The sequence below is a fragment of the Peromyscus eremicus genome, chromosome 16_21 (assembly GCF_949786415.1).
Source record: "Peromyscus eremicus chromosome 16_21, PerEre_H2_v1, whole genome shotgun sequence".
In the NCBI taxonomy this organism is placed as follows: domain Eukaryota; kingdom Metazoa; phylum Chordata; class Mammalia; order Rodentia; family Cricetidae; genus Peromyscus; species Peromyscus eremicus.
This window is the reverse complement of record NC_081432.1, coordinates 55,658,352-55,676,174: the sequence shown is the minus strand read 5'-3', so window position 1 is coordinate 55,676,174 and position 17,823 is coordinate 55,658,352. Positions and strand designations below refer to the sequence as shown.

General features: G+C 39.0%; 1 pseudogene; it reads right to left on the bottom strand.

The window, feature by feature from the left end:
• Positions 1–646: 646 nt before the first annotated feature.
• The window catches only part of LOC131926149 (small ribosomal subunit protein uS5-like), a 93,109-nt pseudogene continuing 75,932 nt past the window's right edge, over positions 647–17,823 (bottom strand).

The following is a 17,823-nucleotide window of genomic DNA, read 5'->3' as shown; positions in this document are numbered from 1 at the left end:
CTCCTGACATTTGTAATGATAAGGTTAAACTAGAAGATGTGATGCTAACAGGAAAAAATGAGCATTGAAAGAAAAACACAGTGTAATCTCAGTTATGTGTGAATTTTGTTTTTAAGTCACACACAGAAACAGTAGAACTGTAGCCACAGGGCGGAGAAAATGGAAATGGTCAAATGGGGAGAGAAGGCCGTGTTGGTCAAAGATAGAAGACTGCGGATCTGTACAAAGAATAAACGTATGGTATAGCATAACTGTACAGCATGACTGAGACATGAAATGGAAGTTTCCTAAGACAATAGAGTTTAGGTATTTTTTTCATAGAAGTGGCTATGTCCAATGATGAATTTCTTCATTTGATTTTAATAATGTCTGTATTATGTCCATATGCATAACAAACATCATGTTCAACTCAAACACAGCACAACAAATCTATTGGGGGATGTGGGGATACGGGGTGGCTTAGGAAAAGAGGACTGGGTGTGGGAGGAGGGAGGGGGGAATCTGTGGATAGTATGTGGAATGAAAAAAATATATAATAATTAAAAATAAAAGAAAAAAGTTATAATAGAAGTGGTCTTATAGATAGTTGAAAAGTAGAATTTTTTTAAACAAACTTAATTCACATTGTTTTTCTTATATAAAAACCCTATGTGGTGGCTACAGCTGGATCCAGCCTGGGTCTTCTGAAAGGAGACTCTGCTGTGGGTTTGGGCAAGATGGTCAGTGAATTCCTGAAAAGGAGACCTGGTAACACAGTATCTTTTCTGAGATCAGGGGTCAGGACCTAAAGCTGTAGGTCTTGGAGATGGTATCAAAGATGGCCTTGGCAAGTTGCCCAGGGTGGCAGTGCAGACCCTGGCTGATGTGTAGCAGTCATCAATACCAGCCACTATCAGTAGCTTCTTGGGCACAGGAACAGAGACAATGTCAGTGCATCTGGGAGCAGGGATGAGATGCCCCAACACAGAGTTACAACGGCTTGTCACTTGGCATAGAACAGTATGGGGCTTGCCAATCTTGTTCCCCCAGGAGCCTCTCTGCACAGGGACAATAGAAAGTTTGGCCAAGGTGATGGCAGTGGCTACCTCTTTGGAGCACTTAACACCAAGACCAACATCACCATTGTAGTCCCCAATAGCGAAAAAAGACTTGAACTTGGTCTGCTGGCGAGCCCGAGTCTGCTCTGCACTGGCATGATCTATAGAATCTCTCCCTTTAGGGATGAAAAGAAAAACCAATACTGTCAGATTCCTTAATGGGTGGGGAGAACAGGTAAATCTCTTCTAGGGACTTGACCTTCATGTCCTTAACCAGGTGGCTCAGCTTGGTGATGGGAATCCATTCCTTGTCTTCAACTTTACCTCTTCCAACCCTGTGGCTCCACCAAGAATCGGGCCTCTCTGGAATCCTCCATGGAAGCCTCCTCTGACTCCCACCTAATCTTGCTCCTCGCTTGTCCTCTGGGCCCTCCCTCTACACCTTCATCATCTGCCATTTGGTGTTTTACCGAGGAAAAAGAAGAGGCAAAAGGTAGAAATTGTATTTGCTAATAAATGTAAATGGATCCATTTTATCTCATGAACAATTAGAAAAAAGCAAATTAAAACAATGAGTGTCATTTTCTGATTAGGTGACTGAAGAAATATGAAACTGGGATTAGAGTAGTTACTGGAGAAACTGAAACTCATTGGAGACCATGACGCTGTGATGTTTGCTAGAGAATGGAATCTTTTAAGGTCAAAGCAGTGCCTTCTTTGTGACTCAGTTTCATTTCTGAAAAGGCTTATTTCTTTGCACAAAGGATGTCCAATTGTTGGGGAATATTATTTTAAAGTGTGTTACTTTTGTTTATGTTGCATTTGTTTAACTCTGTGAAGCTGTGTTACTGTGCCTGTTTAAAATACCTCTTGGTCTAATATAGAACTGAATGGCCAATAGCATGGCAGGAGAAAGGATAGGTGGGGCTGACAGGCAGAGAGAATAAATAGAAGGAGAAATTTGGGAGGGAAAAAGAAGACGTAGCCAGAGAAGGAGGAGGACACCAGGGGCCAGCCATGCAGCCAGCCACAAAGTAAGAGAAGAAAGGTATACAGAAGTAAGAAAATGAAAAAGCCCAGAGGCAAAAGATAGATGAGATAATTTAAAGTTAAGGAAAGCTGACTAAAAACAAGCCAAGATAAGACCAGACATTTGTAAGTAAGAATAAGCCTCCATGTATGATTTATTTGGGAGCTGAGTGGCGGGCCCTCCAAAAGAGCAAAAACAAACAACAACACCCAATAATATTTATTTTGATATTATTGATAGCATCCAAAAAAGGGGCAAAATTAACTTTATGCTGCCATGAAAATTAGGGGTTCCTATTTGAGTTCTTAATCTCATCAATGAAGAATATAGGAATGGATTAAAAAGGAACAATGTTATTGGATCTAGGGGAGAAAACAACAGAGTAGATAAAATAGAAATCCTGGCAGCCTTCAGGATAAGAGAGATGGAGAGAAGAACATGTAGAAACCATGAGAAATCCAAGAGTGTCAAGGAAAGCATGCTTAGGCTTTTGACTGGTTTCCAAAATAGACAAAGAGAAAGGAAAGGAAAAACATACTTAGTGTCAGTCCATGGACCTGTGTTCAGAGAGTACAGGATTCCATATTTTTAGGTCTCAGAACAAAAGAGGACAACAAGGATGTATGGTTAGAAATAGAAATAGAGATAATTAAGAAATGGAAAGCACTCCTGAAATTAGCAGTGGGCTAGTGGGCTAAGAGAAGATAGCCCCAAAAGCTATGGGCCATGAAGACGTGATCCTTTATAGGACATTTTCATAGAACCAGAACTTTTTACATTTGTGTATCGCAGGCTTTTTTTTTTTTTTTCATGCATTCTTTTGGTACCAGGAAACTGGGTTCCCTCTTGGAATTCTTAGTCTCATCAATAAAAGAATTGAAGGATGGACTCAAAGGGAAACTCAAGGACAATTTCATTTTAATTTAGAAGAAACACCCCAGGGCAGGTAAGCTGACAATTTCAACAGCTTCCCAGAGCAGAATTGAGGAGAGAAGGAAACACCATGCCATTTGAGTTGAGGCAGAATGGTGGACAGCCACGCGATGATAGTCAGCCACGTGATGGGGAGGCGAAGTTTAGAGGAAGAGTGGAGAAAACCCCCAAAAGATAGGAGAAGGGCTTCATAGGCTCTGATCAGCATGTGGGAGGGGGGAAAGAGAGGAAAAAGAAAATGTACCTATCTGAGGACTCAAAATGTGGGTAGATGTTGGTGGATCCTAATGGCTCCCTCGGGGGAGGGGGTGAGAAGGCACAGCATCAATGGCTCAGACATCGGGAGTCAGTTGAAGGCAAACAACAAACTCATTTATTTAATAATGGGGAAGCCCTTATATACCCTCCTTCCAGCACCCAGTCTGTGTCACAACCTGGTGGCATTGTGTGGTCATCCCTCATTGGTTGGATATGAACAGGAACTGTGACAGTGACCAGGAACTCTGACAGTGTCTGTTGCTAGACCCTCAGACAAACTTCAGGTTGGCTCATAAAGAAGTATGTGCATGCTTTGGAAGCTGGTCTGAGCCAATGTCCTCGACCCTATGGGCTTGTCCTACTACAGGTAGACACAAATGACTCTCATGGTGGCTTATAGCCACTGTGCTAGAGGCTGGGAACTCTGGTAAGGAAAGATACAATATCTCATCGAAGGTTAATTATTCCTCCTACCTCTTTAGCATAGCTTAAAGTGAACCTGCCTTTCTCATGGGGCATCATTACCACTCAGAGGTACATTCCATTCTTTTGGCTAAGAGGCAGCAGCTTTTCCTTAATGGGCCTTAAATGGTATTATAACACTTTGTTCATCAGACGAAACCCAGGTAAAGAACTTCTGGTCTTCCTCTGCAAACTGGCTTTTTTCAGATTGATCTTGATTCTACAGTCTGCAGTCCCTTACTTCTGCCCCTGTTCTGTGGTTATCAGGCAGAGGGGTTGAGGACAAGACTATATACAAAGGAATGGTTATCAAATATTGTCCAGGAATAATGAGGGATAATGACCTAGATAAGATGGAACTACAACCAATGCGAACAATATCAAGCAAGACACACATACTAAAATCCAGAGAAGTCTAGAGCATAGGTAAATGGCATGTTACAAAGATCATTCCAAAAGGTGTCCTATCCTAAAGAACCTGAATCTAATACTTAATATGTTCTATCTAAGATTATATATATATATATATATATATATATATACTAAGTTGTAACTATAACTGCTAGTCTTCAATCCCATCAAAAACCTGAGAAGGAATATAATGGTACCTGAGAAATGGTAGATGGATGCAAGCAACTTTTGGGAATCTTGTAAGAGTAGACCGAGATAGCTGGCAGCCTGGACAGTCACCTAATGTTTCTCAGCATTGTTGGTGCATTCAAATTGGCTACAGGTCTAGAGTATCTGACAGACTATTTTCAGAAGCAGGAATTCTGAAAGACCATCTTACCCTGTCTTGGCAGAGTACAGTGGTCACTTTCCTTGTGTCCTGCTTGTCCAGAAAGGACAGCATTTGTATTGTCAGCAGTCGAGGCAAGGGCAGTTCTTTGCCCATTAGGCCATTTTGTGCCAAGAAGACAAACTTCCAAATGGAAATGTCTTAGAAGCCCAACGTTCTCTCAGGATCAAATTGGTGTTTCCAGGAGCAATTGTGTCTCATGTCAACAGAATTGTAAGTTATTTAAATGCCATATTCTCTAGGTCTATGAAGTGTTTGAAGATTACCTGTCCATCTGACCTATGTATCTGTAAAACTGGATAACCTAACTAACGTAACTATAGAGATGACAAGCATAGGTGACTATAAATCTATAAGTCTTATCTACCAAAATAACCTAAGGACTAAGGTTTCATGTAAACAAAGTAAACAGTCTATAAACAAATGTATGGTAAAGAACGATGACTTCAAAATTGTGCCAATACACAAGATATTTATAACAGAGGTAGGAATATGTAGTGCAATATGTAACATGACAATAATCTTAAATATATATCAATATACCGAATATCCTAAACAGAAGTAGAACATACATAAAGGATGACAGATACAAATTTACATTTGTATCAATATACAAATGTAGATGTAACCAACCCTCTTATTAAATAAGAAACACAGAACCAATGCAAAGAAGAAAGCCAAGAGGTCAGAGCTAAGAGCTAAAACTGGTTGAAAGAACAGATGTTCCCGTTCCCACCTCAACATGATACTGGAAATGTTTTACCTTTAAATTCAGAATCACTGGGCTGCCTTTGGGTTTAGCGATGCCCTAGGGAGCTGAGCATAAATTATTCCCTTTTGAGAAGTCTGTTTAGAGGTTCAAGACCTTCAGTTCTAAATTGATTTTTAAGAGAAATGTCTGTGGAAATATTTTTCCTAACTTGCCACTTTCATCAACTATATGAAACTTTCTCATTTCCTTGCACGGATTAGAGGAAAAAGAAGAGAGTCACAACTATAATTCCAGTTAATCAGTACCTTTCCCAAAGTTAGCTTTAAAGACCTCACTGCGTTCTTAGGCATACAGTAGAGGGTGAACTCTCCCTCATTGCTACTAGGGGTGATCAAACAAGTAAAAATTAAAAAAAATCATCTTTTGATATGAAATTGCAGTAGTTTTGTTATTAAAATAAAATAAAACATAAACCCAACTGAGTGGCACTCAATTGAAATTGACAAAAATGGAATACTATTAAATTAATCAATAGAAACAGCTCATGCATTGCTTTAAAATATTTTTAAAGTATATTTATAACAATATCTCATTGCTTAAAAGGTAAGATTGATAGGTTATTACTAATAAATTTTTGTCTTTTCCCAGTCTTGGCACTTCTGGTTTTCTGAGTGTAAAAATTATTTTTGAATTTGAAAGTAACAACAGAAAAGAACAATTATTTTGAAAGATAGGTTTTGAAGTCAGGCCGATCTAAATCTTAATCTTAGCCTGTTTAAGTGGGAAGGATAATAACTACTTTGTTAAAATTGAAGGGAGAACCAGTGAGATACCTGGCCAGTGACTAAACGCATGTACTTCCAACTCTAATGACCTGAGGACTCACATGGTAAATGGAGGGAATGAACTCCCTCACGTTGTCTTCTGTCCTCCAGAGGCATGCGCTGACATGAGGGCCTCCCTTTGTGTAAATAAATATAATAATTAAAAAATACATGGAGTCATGTACTTTAAACTATTTGTTCTTATTTATATGCATGTTGTTATATCAGTGTGGGTATTTGCTGTGAGTACAGATGCCAATGGAGGTCCAAAGACATCATCAGATCCCCTGGAGCCAGAGTTACAGGCCAGTGTGAGCCACATGACGTGGGTGCTGGAACTGAACTCAGGTCTTCTGGCAAAGCAGCAAGTGCTCTTCCCTGCTGAGCCATCTCTCTGGGCATGAATTCATGTTCATTAAAAGCATGATATGATAAAAATTGAATAGGACCATCTTTTGTTTATTTTCATTTGTTGAAAATAGATTTTTTTTCATAAATATATGCTGATTAAGATTTCCCCAATGACTCCCAGTTCCTTCATACCTTCCATCTAATCCAGATCAACACCATTTCTGTTTCTCCTTAGGAAACAAATATCATCTAAGGAATAATAACAAAATAAAATCAAACAAATTGGAATACGACAAAACAACCAAAAAAGATAAAAAATTTCAAAGAAAAGCACAAAATTGCAGAGACACACATGTTCTCATACACAGGAATCCCATAAAAAGCCCAAACTTGCCATACTATAATATATATACAAAGGGCACTCATTCCACCTCCTCTTTCACAGGGCTCCCTGAGTCGTGAGGGGAAGGACTTGATGAAGACATCCATCCCATTTAGGGATGAGTGTTCCAAGTTCTCTCAGTCTCTGCATTTCATCTGACTATGGGTCTCTGCATTTGTTCCCATCTGCTACAGGAGGAAATTTCTTTGATGATGGCTGAGCAAGTCATAGATCAGTGAGTATATCAGAATGTTGTTAGGAGTCATTTTATTGCTATGTTCTTTTAGCAGAACAATAGTATTTTGTTTTACCCTCTGGCTGTTCAGGTTCTTGGCCACCCACACAGTGTTGGGTATGGGGTTCTATCTCACAGAGTGGGTCTTAGTCAAATCAGATATTGGTTGGTTGCTCCCACAAGCTTTGTGCCTCTATTGTACCACTATCTTGCAGGCAGGTCACCATTGTATACCAAAGTGTTTGTAGTTGGGTTCGTGCTTAAAACCATTTACCTTTATTAGTATGTGGAGTACCTTCCCTTACTATGAATATTAGTCAGTAGTGGTAAAGGCTCTAGGTAGGCACCAGCTTGACTTCTCCATGTTCAATGAGTTAGGTAGGTGTTTACTTCATCAATAGGGCCTTAACCGTAGTTTGTGGGGAGCCACCAATAGCCTTGGCAATAGCCTGGGTTCTTTGGGGCTTCCATCAGACCTTCTTGGCAAACAGCTCAATTCAATATAACCCATTCTTGGCACTAAGAGCTTCATTTAGTGGCAAGAGATGGCCAGTTGGTACTCTTTCTTCCTGTTATTGGGTGGTTTCATTCAGATCACCTTCATATATATATATTAGAAAACTTCTGCCATATTAGGCTTCCATGCAATCCACCCATGGTCCTTAGTTTTAGCTGTGTCTTCCTGTATTCCTCCCTTGTCCTTCTCTTTTTTCCTCCCTGTCTGATCTGCACATTTCAGTGTCATGTCTCCCTACCTCTCTCTCCCCATAACTGCATTCTATTTTCCTTCCTCTAATCTCTACCTAATGCCTGTGATTATACTGTAGCTTGGTTACCAATGACTTAACAGCTAACATCCACATATATTTAAATATATACCATCTTTGACTTTCTGGCTTGAGTTATCTCACTCAAGATGATTGTTTTTTTTGTAGTTCCATGCATTTGCCTGCGAATTTAATGATTTCATTTTTTTTAAATAGTGGTTGAGTAGTATTCCATTTTGTAAATGTACCACATTTTTATCTATTTTTCCACTGATGGTCATCTAGTCTGTTTCCAGTCTCTAGCAGCTGCAGTGAGCATGTTGAGCAAGTGTTTCTATAGTAGGCTGAATTGTCCTTTTGGTATATGCCCAAGAGTGGTGTAGCTGGATCTTGAGGTATGTAGATTCCCATCTTTCTGATGAACTGCCACACTGATTTACACAGTGGCTGTGCAAGTTTGCACTTCCACCAGCAATGGATGAGTGTATCTCTTACTCCACATCCTTACCAGCATCAATTGCTTTTTGTTTTATATATTGTGGCCATTCTGACTTGTCTAAGACAAAATCTCAAAATAGTTTTGCACTAGTTCAACAAAGGATGTTGAACATTTCTTCAATGTTTCTCAGCCATTTGAGTTTCCTTTTTGAGAATTCTCTCCCACATTTTTTTAATTGGGTTGTTTTCTTGACGTCTACTTTTTTAGTTCTTTATGTATGTTGAATATTAGCACTCTACTGGATGTATAGTTGGTAAAAGTATTTTCCCATTCTGTAGGTTGCTGCTTTGTATGAATGGTGGTGTCCTTTGTCTTACAGAAGCTTTTCAGTTTCATGAGGTGTAATTTATTAATTGCTGTCCTTAGAGACTGTGATATTGGTGTTCTGTTCAGAAAGTCATTTCCTGTGCCAATGAATTCAAGATTAGTTCCCACTTTCTCTCCTCTCACATCCGGTACATCTAGCCTTATGTTGAGGTCTTTGATCCATGTGGAGTAGTTTTATACAAGATGATGAGTATAGATCTGTTTGCATTTTCCTACATGAAGTCTCCCAATTTGACCAGCACCATTTGTTGAAGATGCTTCTTTTCACTATTTTTGCTAGTCTGAGATCTCTGCAACTTCTTTATGCAGGCACTTAATGCTATGAACTTTTCTCTTAGCACCACTTTCATTGTGTCCCATAAGTTTTGATTTGCTGGTCTGCTATTATTTATTCTTTGTGTTTTCTTGGGTATAGTTAGCCTCCTCAGGTTAAATTTTCCTTCTATAGCATCCTGTAGGGCTGTATTTGTGGATAGAAACTGATTAAATTTGGTTTTATCAAGCCATGTCTTCTTTCTCCCTCTTGTGATTGGTAATATTGCAGGGTATAATGATCTGGACTGGCATCTCCAGTCTCTTAGAGTTTGTAGACCATCTCTCCAGGCCCTTCTGGCCTTTAAAGTTTCCATTGAAAAGTCAGGTGTTATTGCAGTAGGTCTGCTTTCATATGTCATTTGGTCTTTTCCCCTTGCACCTTTTAATAAGCTTTCTTTGTTCTGTATGTTTTGTATTTTGATTATTATGTGACATGTGGAATTTCTTTTCTGGTTCTCTATCTTTGGTGTTCTATATGATTCTGGTACCTTGATAGGCATCTACTTCCTTAGGTTGTGGAAATTTTCTTCTATGATTTTTGTTGAAGATACTTTCTGTGCCTTTGAGCTGGTTTCTTCTCCTTCCTCTATTTCCATTATTTGTAGAGTTGGTCTTTTCATAGTGCCCCAGGTTTCTTGGATGTTTTGTGCCTGATTTCTTTTAAATTCAACATTTTTTTTGACCAAAGTATCCTGTATTCTTCTATCTTGTTTTCAGTTCCAGAGATTCTCTTTATCATCTCTTGTATTCTCTTAGTGAGTTTTGCCTCTAGTTTCCTATTCAAGTTCCTAAATTTTTCATTTCCAGTTTTCTTTCAGTTTTGGTTTCTTTATTGATTCTACTTCCACTTGCAAGTCTGAACTTTATTCCTTTCTTTCCACTGTTTGTGTTTTCACTAATGAATTATTTGTTTCTTCTTTTAGGACTTGTAATACATTGATAATGGCTATTTTGAAGTCCTTGTCTTGTGATTCAGGTATATTCCATTTTTCAGGAACTACTGTAGAAGTGTTGCTGGGCATTAGTGGAGGAGACATATTGTCCTGGCTGTTCTTGTTTGTGTTTTTATGCTGCTTAGGCTTGTGGGTTTGGGTATGATTGTAATTCTAGGTGCTGATCTCTGGTCTTGTCTTTTTTGGGTGGGTGTTTTGTTTCTCAGTTTCTGTTGCCTTTTCTGGTTCTAAGGAGAGTGTTATGGTTGTGTGTTTCCTAATAGGGAATGCTTCTGACAGGTTGACACAGATGTTTTCCTCAGTCATTCCTCACCTTATTCTTTGAGACAGTGTCTCTCACAGAATCTAGAGCCTAACAATTGAATAAACTAGCTAGTTGGTAAGCCCCAGAGAGCCTCTTGCTCCAGAATCCTCTCAGGTTCTTTGATTACAAGTGCATACCATGCTTCCCGGTTTTTCACCTGTGTGTTGGGGTCTGGATTCAGATCTTCATGTTTATATGAAGCACTTTAACATAATATTGAGCTATCTTCCCAGCCCCAGGATATTCTTTTGACTCATAATATTTCTCCACTAGTTGCTTGCTGTGGTCTCAGTGTTTGTGTTGTTCCCAAATTTCCGCATTGGGATCCTAATTCTGAAGGTAATGATAATCCATGGTTGGGTATGTTTAGAAGGAGTTTCTTTTTATTTTGTTCTTTTGTTTTTTATTTAGTTATTTTGTTCTTCATTTCTCAAGAAGCCAGTGTTTTGAAGTTCATGATAACTTTTCTATAGTTTCCAATTTTACATTTATATCTTAAACTTCTCATTATGCCTTAAAGTATACTAAACACTATCGCTTTCTTTCTTTCTTTCTTTCTTTCTTTCTTTCTTTCTTTCTTTCTTTCTTTCTTTCTTTCTTTCTTTCTTATGATTTCAGGGGAAACACTGCAGACTGTTCCTCTGTCACTTCTGGTTCACCTTTAATTCTTGTAGTCTGTGAAACTGCAGGACAAAAAAAAGCTTGAATACTAATATGTAAAGCCTCCCAGGGGCCTAGGGTATGGCCCATGCAAACCCAATTAAAAAACCAAAATCTTAGTGTTTTTCTACTGTATGAGCTGTGTCTCTGAGGATGTAGCCCTTTCATGTTTCAGATTACCTTGAGCTCATTCTAGAATCCCCAACGCTATAATCCCTTAGGTTAGATTTTTGCATAATTACCCTGCTGATTAAAATGAACATTCAAATGGGCCATACTTTGCAAATGTCATCCCTGTTCACTTACATTTTGCCATCCCCATTCCCATCTGACTAACCTGGTAATTCCTACTGTTCTGAACCTTTTACAAAGGTGACTTTTACACTTTATTCTATGATGTTTTCAGTGGGTTAGTTCTTGGCCTTTCTCTCTGTCTCTCTCTCTGTCTCTCTGTCTCTCTGTCTCTCTGTCTCTCTGTCTCTCTGTCTCTCTCTCTCTCTCTCTCTCTCTCGTTTTTTTCTAGACAGGATTTCTCTGTGTAGCTTTGCACCTTTCCTGGATCTCACTCTGTAGACCAGGCTGGCCTCAAACTCACAAAGATCCACCTGCCTCTGCCTCCCAAGTGCTGGGATTAAAGGCGTGCGCCACCACTGCCCAGCTAGTTCTTGACTTTCTTGAGACATGAATTAAATGACTGTTTTGGATGTTAACCATTTTTTATTTTATGTGTATGAATATAGATGGAGTTGACTGCATGCATGTAGATGCACTAGGGAGTTTCTTTTCTTTTTTTGGAGGGGGGTGGGGCAGGGTTTCTCTATGTAAACCTGGCTGTCCTGGAACTCGATCTGTAGACCAGGCTGGCCTTGGACAGAGATCTGTGCTGTGGTATAATGCTTTTGTACACTGGTTTAATAAAACACTGATTGTCTATTCTTAAAATCTCTTTTAGATACTAAAAACAAACATTCTGTCACATTTGATGGCATAAATTTAATCTGTAATAATTCATTTAAGCTCGATGATATTTATGAGTCACTTGGTACAAACATAAAAATATTTTTATTGGTCCTTTGAGAATTTCATACATGTATATAATATATTTTGATCATATCTACACCCACTTGTCTTCTTAATTCCTTCCAGATATCACCCTTTACCTCTCCAAAATTTGTGTCCTCTGTTTATTTCCTTTTTCTATTACTCATGTCCACTTTATGCTGCTTCTATATTCACAGGAGTATGCCCATCCACTAGACCACATACAACTTACAGAGGCCACATCACTAAATAGAACTGACTCTCCCTCCCCTAGAAGCCATCAGCTGCCCTTAGCTCCTCAGTTAGAGGTGGGGGCTTGCGATCTCCTTTATGTTGGAGGGTTGGCTGGATGCATCTTGTGCAATTCTTGCGCAGGCAAACAAAGCTGCTGTGAGTTCATGAGTGCTGCGTCTGTCCTTTCACATCCAGAAGATATAGTTTCACTCTGGTCTTCCCTGACCTCTGGATTTTATTGTCTTTCTGCCTTCCCTTTTATGATGGTCCCTGAGTCTTGGTTGTAGGGAAAAGTCTGATATAGGTGTCACGCTTGTGAGGTGCAACCACTTTTCTTTCATTTTGCAGAGAAGGAAAGCATGACTCATGGAAGAAAGATTAACTGCTCTGAGAACCATGAAAAGACCTATTGACTCACTCGGAAACCTGGTCCCACGCCTTCATGCTTTATCTCCAACATCACATAAGGAGAATATTCAGGAAATGTTTAATTTCTATTATTGGTAGGCAAAGGCAAAGAAATCCATAGGAATCAGGGATGAGGATGAACCCACACCGAAGACAACTAAGACATCATTAGTACCAACTCAACACGGAACAAGGCTGTTTCCTTCTGTTTCTTTGAACTACTAGATGGCTGTATTATTCTTGGATTTGTCTGCAAGTCATAATATTTCTCATTTGTTCCAAGACTGTGTGTATATGAGTCATACTTTTAACACACAATAGCTCTAAACCGTGAAAATACTCCTGCATGAGGTCACCTCTCCACTTGAATGACGTGGCTCTGGCTCTGCCTTCATTTTGGGCAGCCAGGTCTAGTGACCTCATTTTCTCCTGGTTTTGATGCTGACATTTGATTATGACTTAGAGTTACTTTTGTATATTCCTTTCTGACCCTGAGAAACTTGATGATCTCACCAACATTTGTCTCTGCCCTTAAGTACTCTGAATCTTGCTGTTTTTTTTTTTAATTTTTTTTAATTTCACCTATTTCTTTGTTTGAGCCAAGGTCAAATCCACACCATCAGATGTGAATGATCTAAAAGGCAATTGTCCTGGGTCACATGACTGCTTCCTGGAAATAGTCTGAGACTTGGAGTAGCATGGTGCTATGTGGAAGAATATGCTTTGGAGGTAAATGTTTAAAGAAGCACACAGAATACATTCCAAAGCAGGAAGGGCTGACAAACCCTGAGATTGAAATTGAGGCTTGACTCTATGAGGAGATTTACTGAATCAGTCTTTGAAATCTTCCCAAACGTAGTTTTGGCCTTAGGTTTTGCGTCTGTTCTTCTCCACATTCAGCTCAGTCATTGGACAACCCTCAGGCCAGGGTTGACTTTTTGAGAGGAAGACACATGTAGCCAGCTAAGGACAGTTCCAGTCTATCAGTATGATATTTCTGGCATGTGGGGGTGAGGTTCTTGGTACTGACTTGGTCCAGGTGTGACTCCAGAGAGTCCTCTTTGCCGATCTAAAATCCAGTAGGAAATAGTAATGTCAAGTGGGAAATAGGAGAATCACAAAGCTGTTTGCCAGTCACCACATGAAAAGTCCTCACTTGTCTCAGAAGTGAGTCATGACTGTCAAACCTTTTTTAAAAACAGGCTTTATTTTCGTCTCTGTGTATGTGTGTATGTGTGTGTCTATCACATGTGTGCAGGTATCTGTGGAGGCCAGCAGGGGGTGTTAGAACTCCTGGACTTGGCTGTTGCGAGTCTCTTGACTTGGGTCCTAGGAACTGAACTCAGGTCCTCTAGAACTACAGCATGGATTCTTAACTGCTGAGCATCTTTCTTGCCTGACTGACAGTTCTTAATTCTTAACGAGCTACTGTTCCTGTGTACCTGGGACTTCCCATCCTCTGCAGTTAACACGGGCCACATTCAGGATACAACTTTCCTTTTCCATTGTAAAATTATTCAAAGTTTCTTATTTGTTTATAAAAATATGACATCAGTTTTGTCATCTAAAAATTTTGCACATATCATTTTTAATATAAAAGCAACATTTTAAATAATTAACCAACTTAATTCTTATTTTTTTCCTTCCCACGTCTTCTTAAAAAGTTGTCTGAACTTAATGCATAACTTGAAAGTTACCTTGACACACCATTTTATAAAACTTCAGTACATAATCACGTCAGTTTGGAAGGAAGAAAAAAATAGTGCCTAATACTTGCTTGTGATTTCAAATTGAGAAAAAAAAAAAAAACATGACAGAAAGAAAGATAGGAAATGTGTATCACATCCAAACTGGCTGTCTTGAAATCCCGGGATGGCTATTTGCCAGCTGTGAAAGTTTGGTGAATCTGTTTGCTCAATCTGCACCCCAGTTTTCTTATTTATAGTATAAATAATCATTCCTTTCCTCACTGGCTTGTTTTGAAGATTAAATGAGTCGATGCATACAAGTTATTTCAAATGATACCTTGCAACAAAGTAGAAGTTACAAGTTTTGTAGGATGTTATGTGCTTTACAAATAAGACCTATTTAGACACGATAACACGTTGGTTAAAATAAGCAACATTTTTCAATCTGGCATCTTCATTTTGTCCCAAGAAAAGACTGTGGAACCATGACTTTGGGTAGAAGCTCTTAAAGCATAAGTAGCATCTGTGTCTCCAGAAACTGAATCTCCCAGGGCTGAGTGTTCCTGGGAAGCTTTCTTCTGGAAAAAACTGCTGCAAATAAATCTCCCTGATAAGCCCGGTGGAAAGCAGGGGCTGAACTCTGTACAGTCCCAGCAACAGAACTTACTTTATCACAACGTGCACTTTAAATCAAGAGACAGTGAAAACACCTGGTTCACACAATCAATGTTTTACTGAATGCTACTGCATGGGAATAGGAAGGTAGAAACTAAAACAAGGTCTTGCTTTTCCTTCTCTGAAAAAGAAACAGAAATTAAAATATATCTGAGGATAGGTCCCAGAAGTTCTTTGTGTTTTAGATAATAACTCTTTTTATATATTAAAAAATGGCATGGAACCTTATTTTGGATACTGTCACCAAAGGTGTCTGTGGTAAGGGCTCTTGTCCTTGCATGGTGCCATTGCAAAGTGAGGGCACCTTTAAGAGGTGGTGCTTAGTGGGAGGTCATCATATCATTGGAAGTATGCTGCTGAAGGGGATTTGGGGATCTGGCCACTTCATTGTTTTTCTTTGAGTTTCCAATCAGATGGTGATGGGCTATGCTCTGCAGAATGGTTCTGCCATATGTCCTATGGACTGAAACCCCCCAACACCATGAACCTCAGTCAACCTTCCTTCATATAAGCTGCTTAGCTCAGATACTTGCTGCAGTGACAGAAAACTGACATATTAGATATCAAAAATACCTAGTTTAAAATTCATTTATCATTTATTTTTTAATGGGAATGTGCATGTGTGTGTGTGTGTGTGTGCGCGTGTGTGTGTGAGCTGGTTCTCTCCTTCCATCATGTGGGTATCATGAACTGAACTCGGTTTGTCAGGCTTGGTAGCAGGAGCCTTTACCTGCTGAGCTGTCTTTCTGGTTACTGTGATTTGCTCCATTTTAGGAGAACTAGGCAGAGAGTTTGTTGTTCAAAAGACTAAGACCTTTGATTAAATGCAAACAAGGCTTAGTATTGTTTACACATGGTCCTAAGTTGGAAGCAGAGAGGGGCCTGCCATCCTGCTGATTCAGAGGTGAGGGCACCAAAGGCCTTATAGGGAGAGATTTACATCTAGCTTTATAAAGGACTGAATGGAAACTCAGAAGGTTAAAGTGAGTTTTAGACTAATGAGATACAGTGTTAGCAATAGGGATTTTGCATTCTGTTTTTGTTTCTGCAGTTCTCCAAGGGAGACTCTTGAAACCCTTTCTACTTCCAACCAGAAAGTTCAGATACAAAGCAGACAAGCAAGCCCTTTAGAGAAGGATGTGTGTTCTGTTCCCTTGCAAAGTTAGATTGTGACACAGAAAATGTTGTTAACAGAAACTGGTGACTTCCCCTCTCTCCACGTGAAAATCAGACTGGATCATTGACTTTGTCCTCCCTTTTCATGAGGCTTCACAGACTGATATAATAAATGTACTTAAGCAAGGCAATTACCCAAATGTTCCTTTAGACATGCAAATTTAACGGCCTATTTCTATAGTGCATGAAAGTAAGTCTTTGTGAAATTACAGTATGAGTGCATTTGAAGTTATCTTAAAAGGTTATCCTCCTCTTAAAGTGGTAAAAAAGAGAGCCAGAGAGAAGCAGGCATTGGGGACAGCTGATACTAAATAAGAAGTTTCTCCCTTTGTCAATATTATAGTCTATACACTCCCATTTTACATTTCTTCCTTAAATCTACACTCAACAAAATCTTTGGTCCTGTGTTTTCATTTAGAGACTAGAAGCTGAATTGATCTCTTTTGGGAGTTGTCCAAGGACAAGGAAGCAAAGGAAAAGAAATTACATGATCAAAGATGTTCTTTTGGCTGAGTTTAACCTAACAGGGAAGGGGTTGAGTGACAGAGATGGAGGCTGATGTCCTTGTTAATTTAGGACTTTTGAGGAATCTGGCAATGGAGTGTTGTTTTGGAACCCCTGGTATAAACACCATACTAGGAATGTGAAAGATGGTCTTGTTTGGACAGGGAACCCAGGGCCCTGAAACCCAGCGTCAGGGACTAACAGATGTAACTCCTGATTGGATGTGGTATTTCGATGACTGAAGACCCAGCTATATAGTATGGTTATTGTAATTTGCTCAGCAGATGTGTCCTTCAAGTGATCCATTTTAAGATAGAACTAGGCAGAGAGTTTGTGGTTCAAATAACTAAGATCTTTAATTGAATGCAAACAGTGTCTTGATCTAGGAATTTCTTGCCTCCAGGACTATGAAAAAGAAAAGTGTATTTATTATAAACTCCCCAACCCCAGGTAGTCTGTTACAGCCACACAGAATGGACTAAGATTCAGAGATTGCATAATTGTCCCAGTGACTCTTTTCACAATTTTCTATGTCACCCATCATAGAACAATAAGCACAATTTTATAATGTGAAATCCATTATTTTTATCTTAGAGTATTTATATGAAGTAAAGGGCAGTTTCCTTCCATGAAGGGACATCTCTACAGTGTATATGCCAAAAGGATATCTAATCTCTGAATTTTGATAGCTCTAAATTCTTATTCATAGTAAATAATTTGTATTCACACCTAACTCAGTCCTTGATGACCTTGATCCTGTGTACATTCTGCCAAACTGTAGCAGTATACTTAGGCATCTGTGTAATATGCTTCCAGGTACTGGTAACATTTATACCCACCTCCCTTTTGACTCAAGTGCATTTTTCCAGTTGTCTCTTGGAATTTCAACTATTTTGCTTGTCTTTGTCTTTCATTATTTTAGTCTCTTTTTACTGATTATATTTAATATACTGCTTATGATGATGCACAGTTATCAGGGTAGCCCAAACTTAGTTATTTCCTCTCTTAGTAAATATAATGCTTGACTCTACTTTTGAAAGTGGTAACAAGTTATACACAAAAGCAGTGAATGCAGTTAATGGAGAGAATATCACTTTATAATCTCAGCAGCTTCCTTCTGTGGAAAATAGAGTTATGAATTGTAGATATGTTCTTCTGACATATTAAATATAGCCCACAAACCCTGTGGTGTAGACATCATATTATTGCTCTCACTATATAGAAGAATTTACTGAGGCTCAAAAGAGTT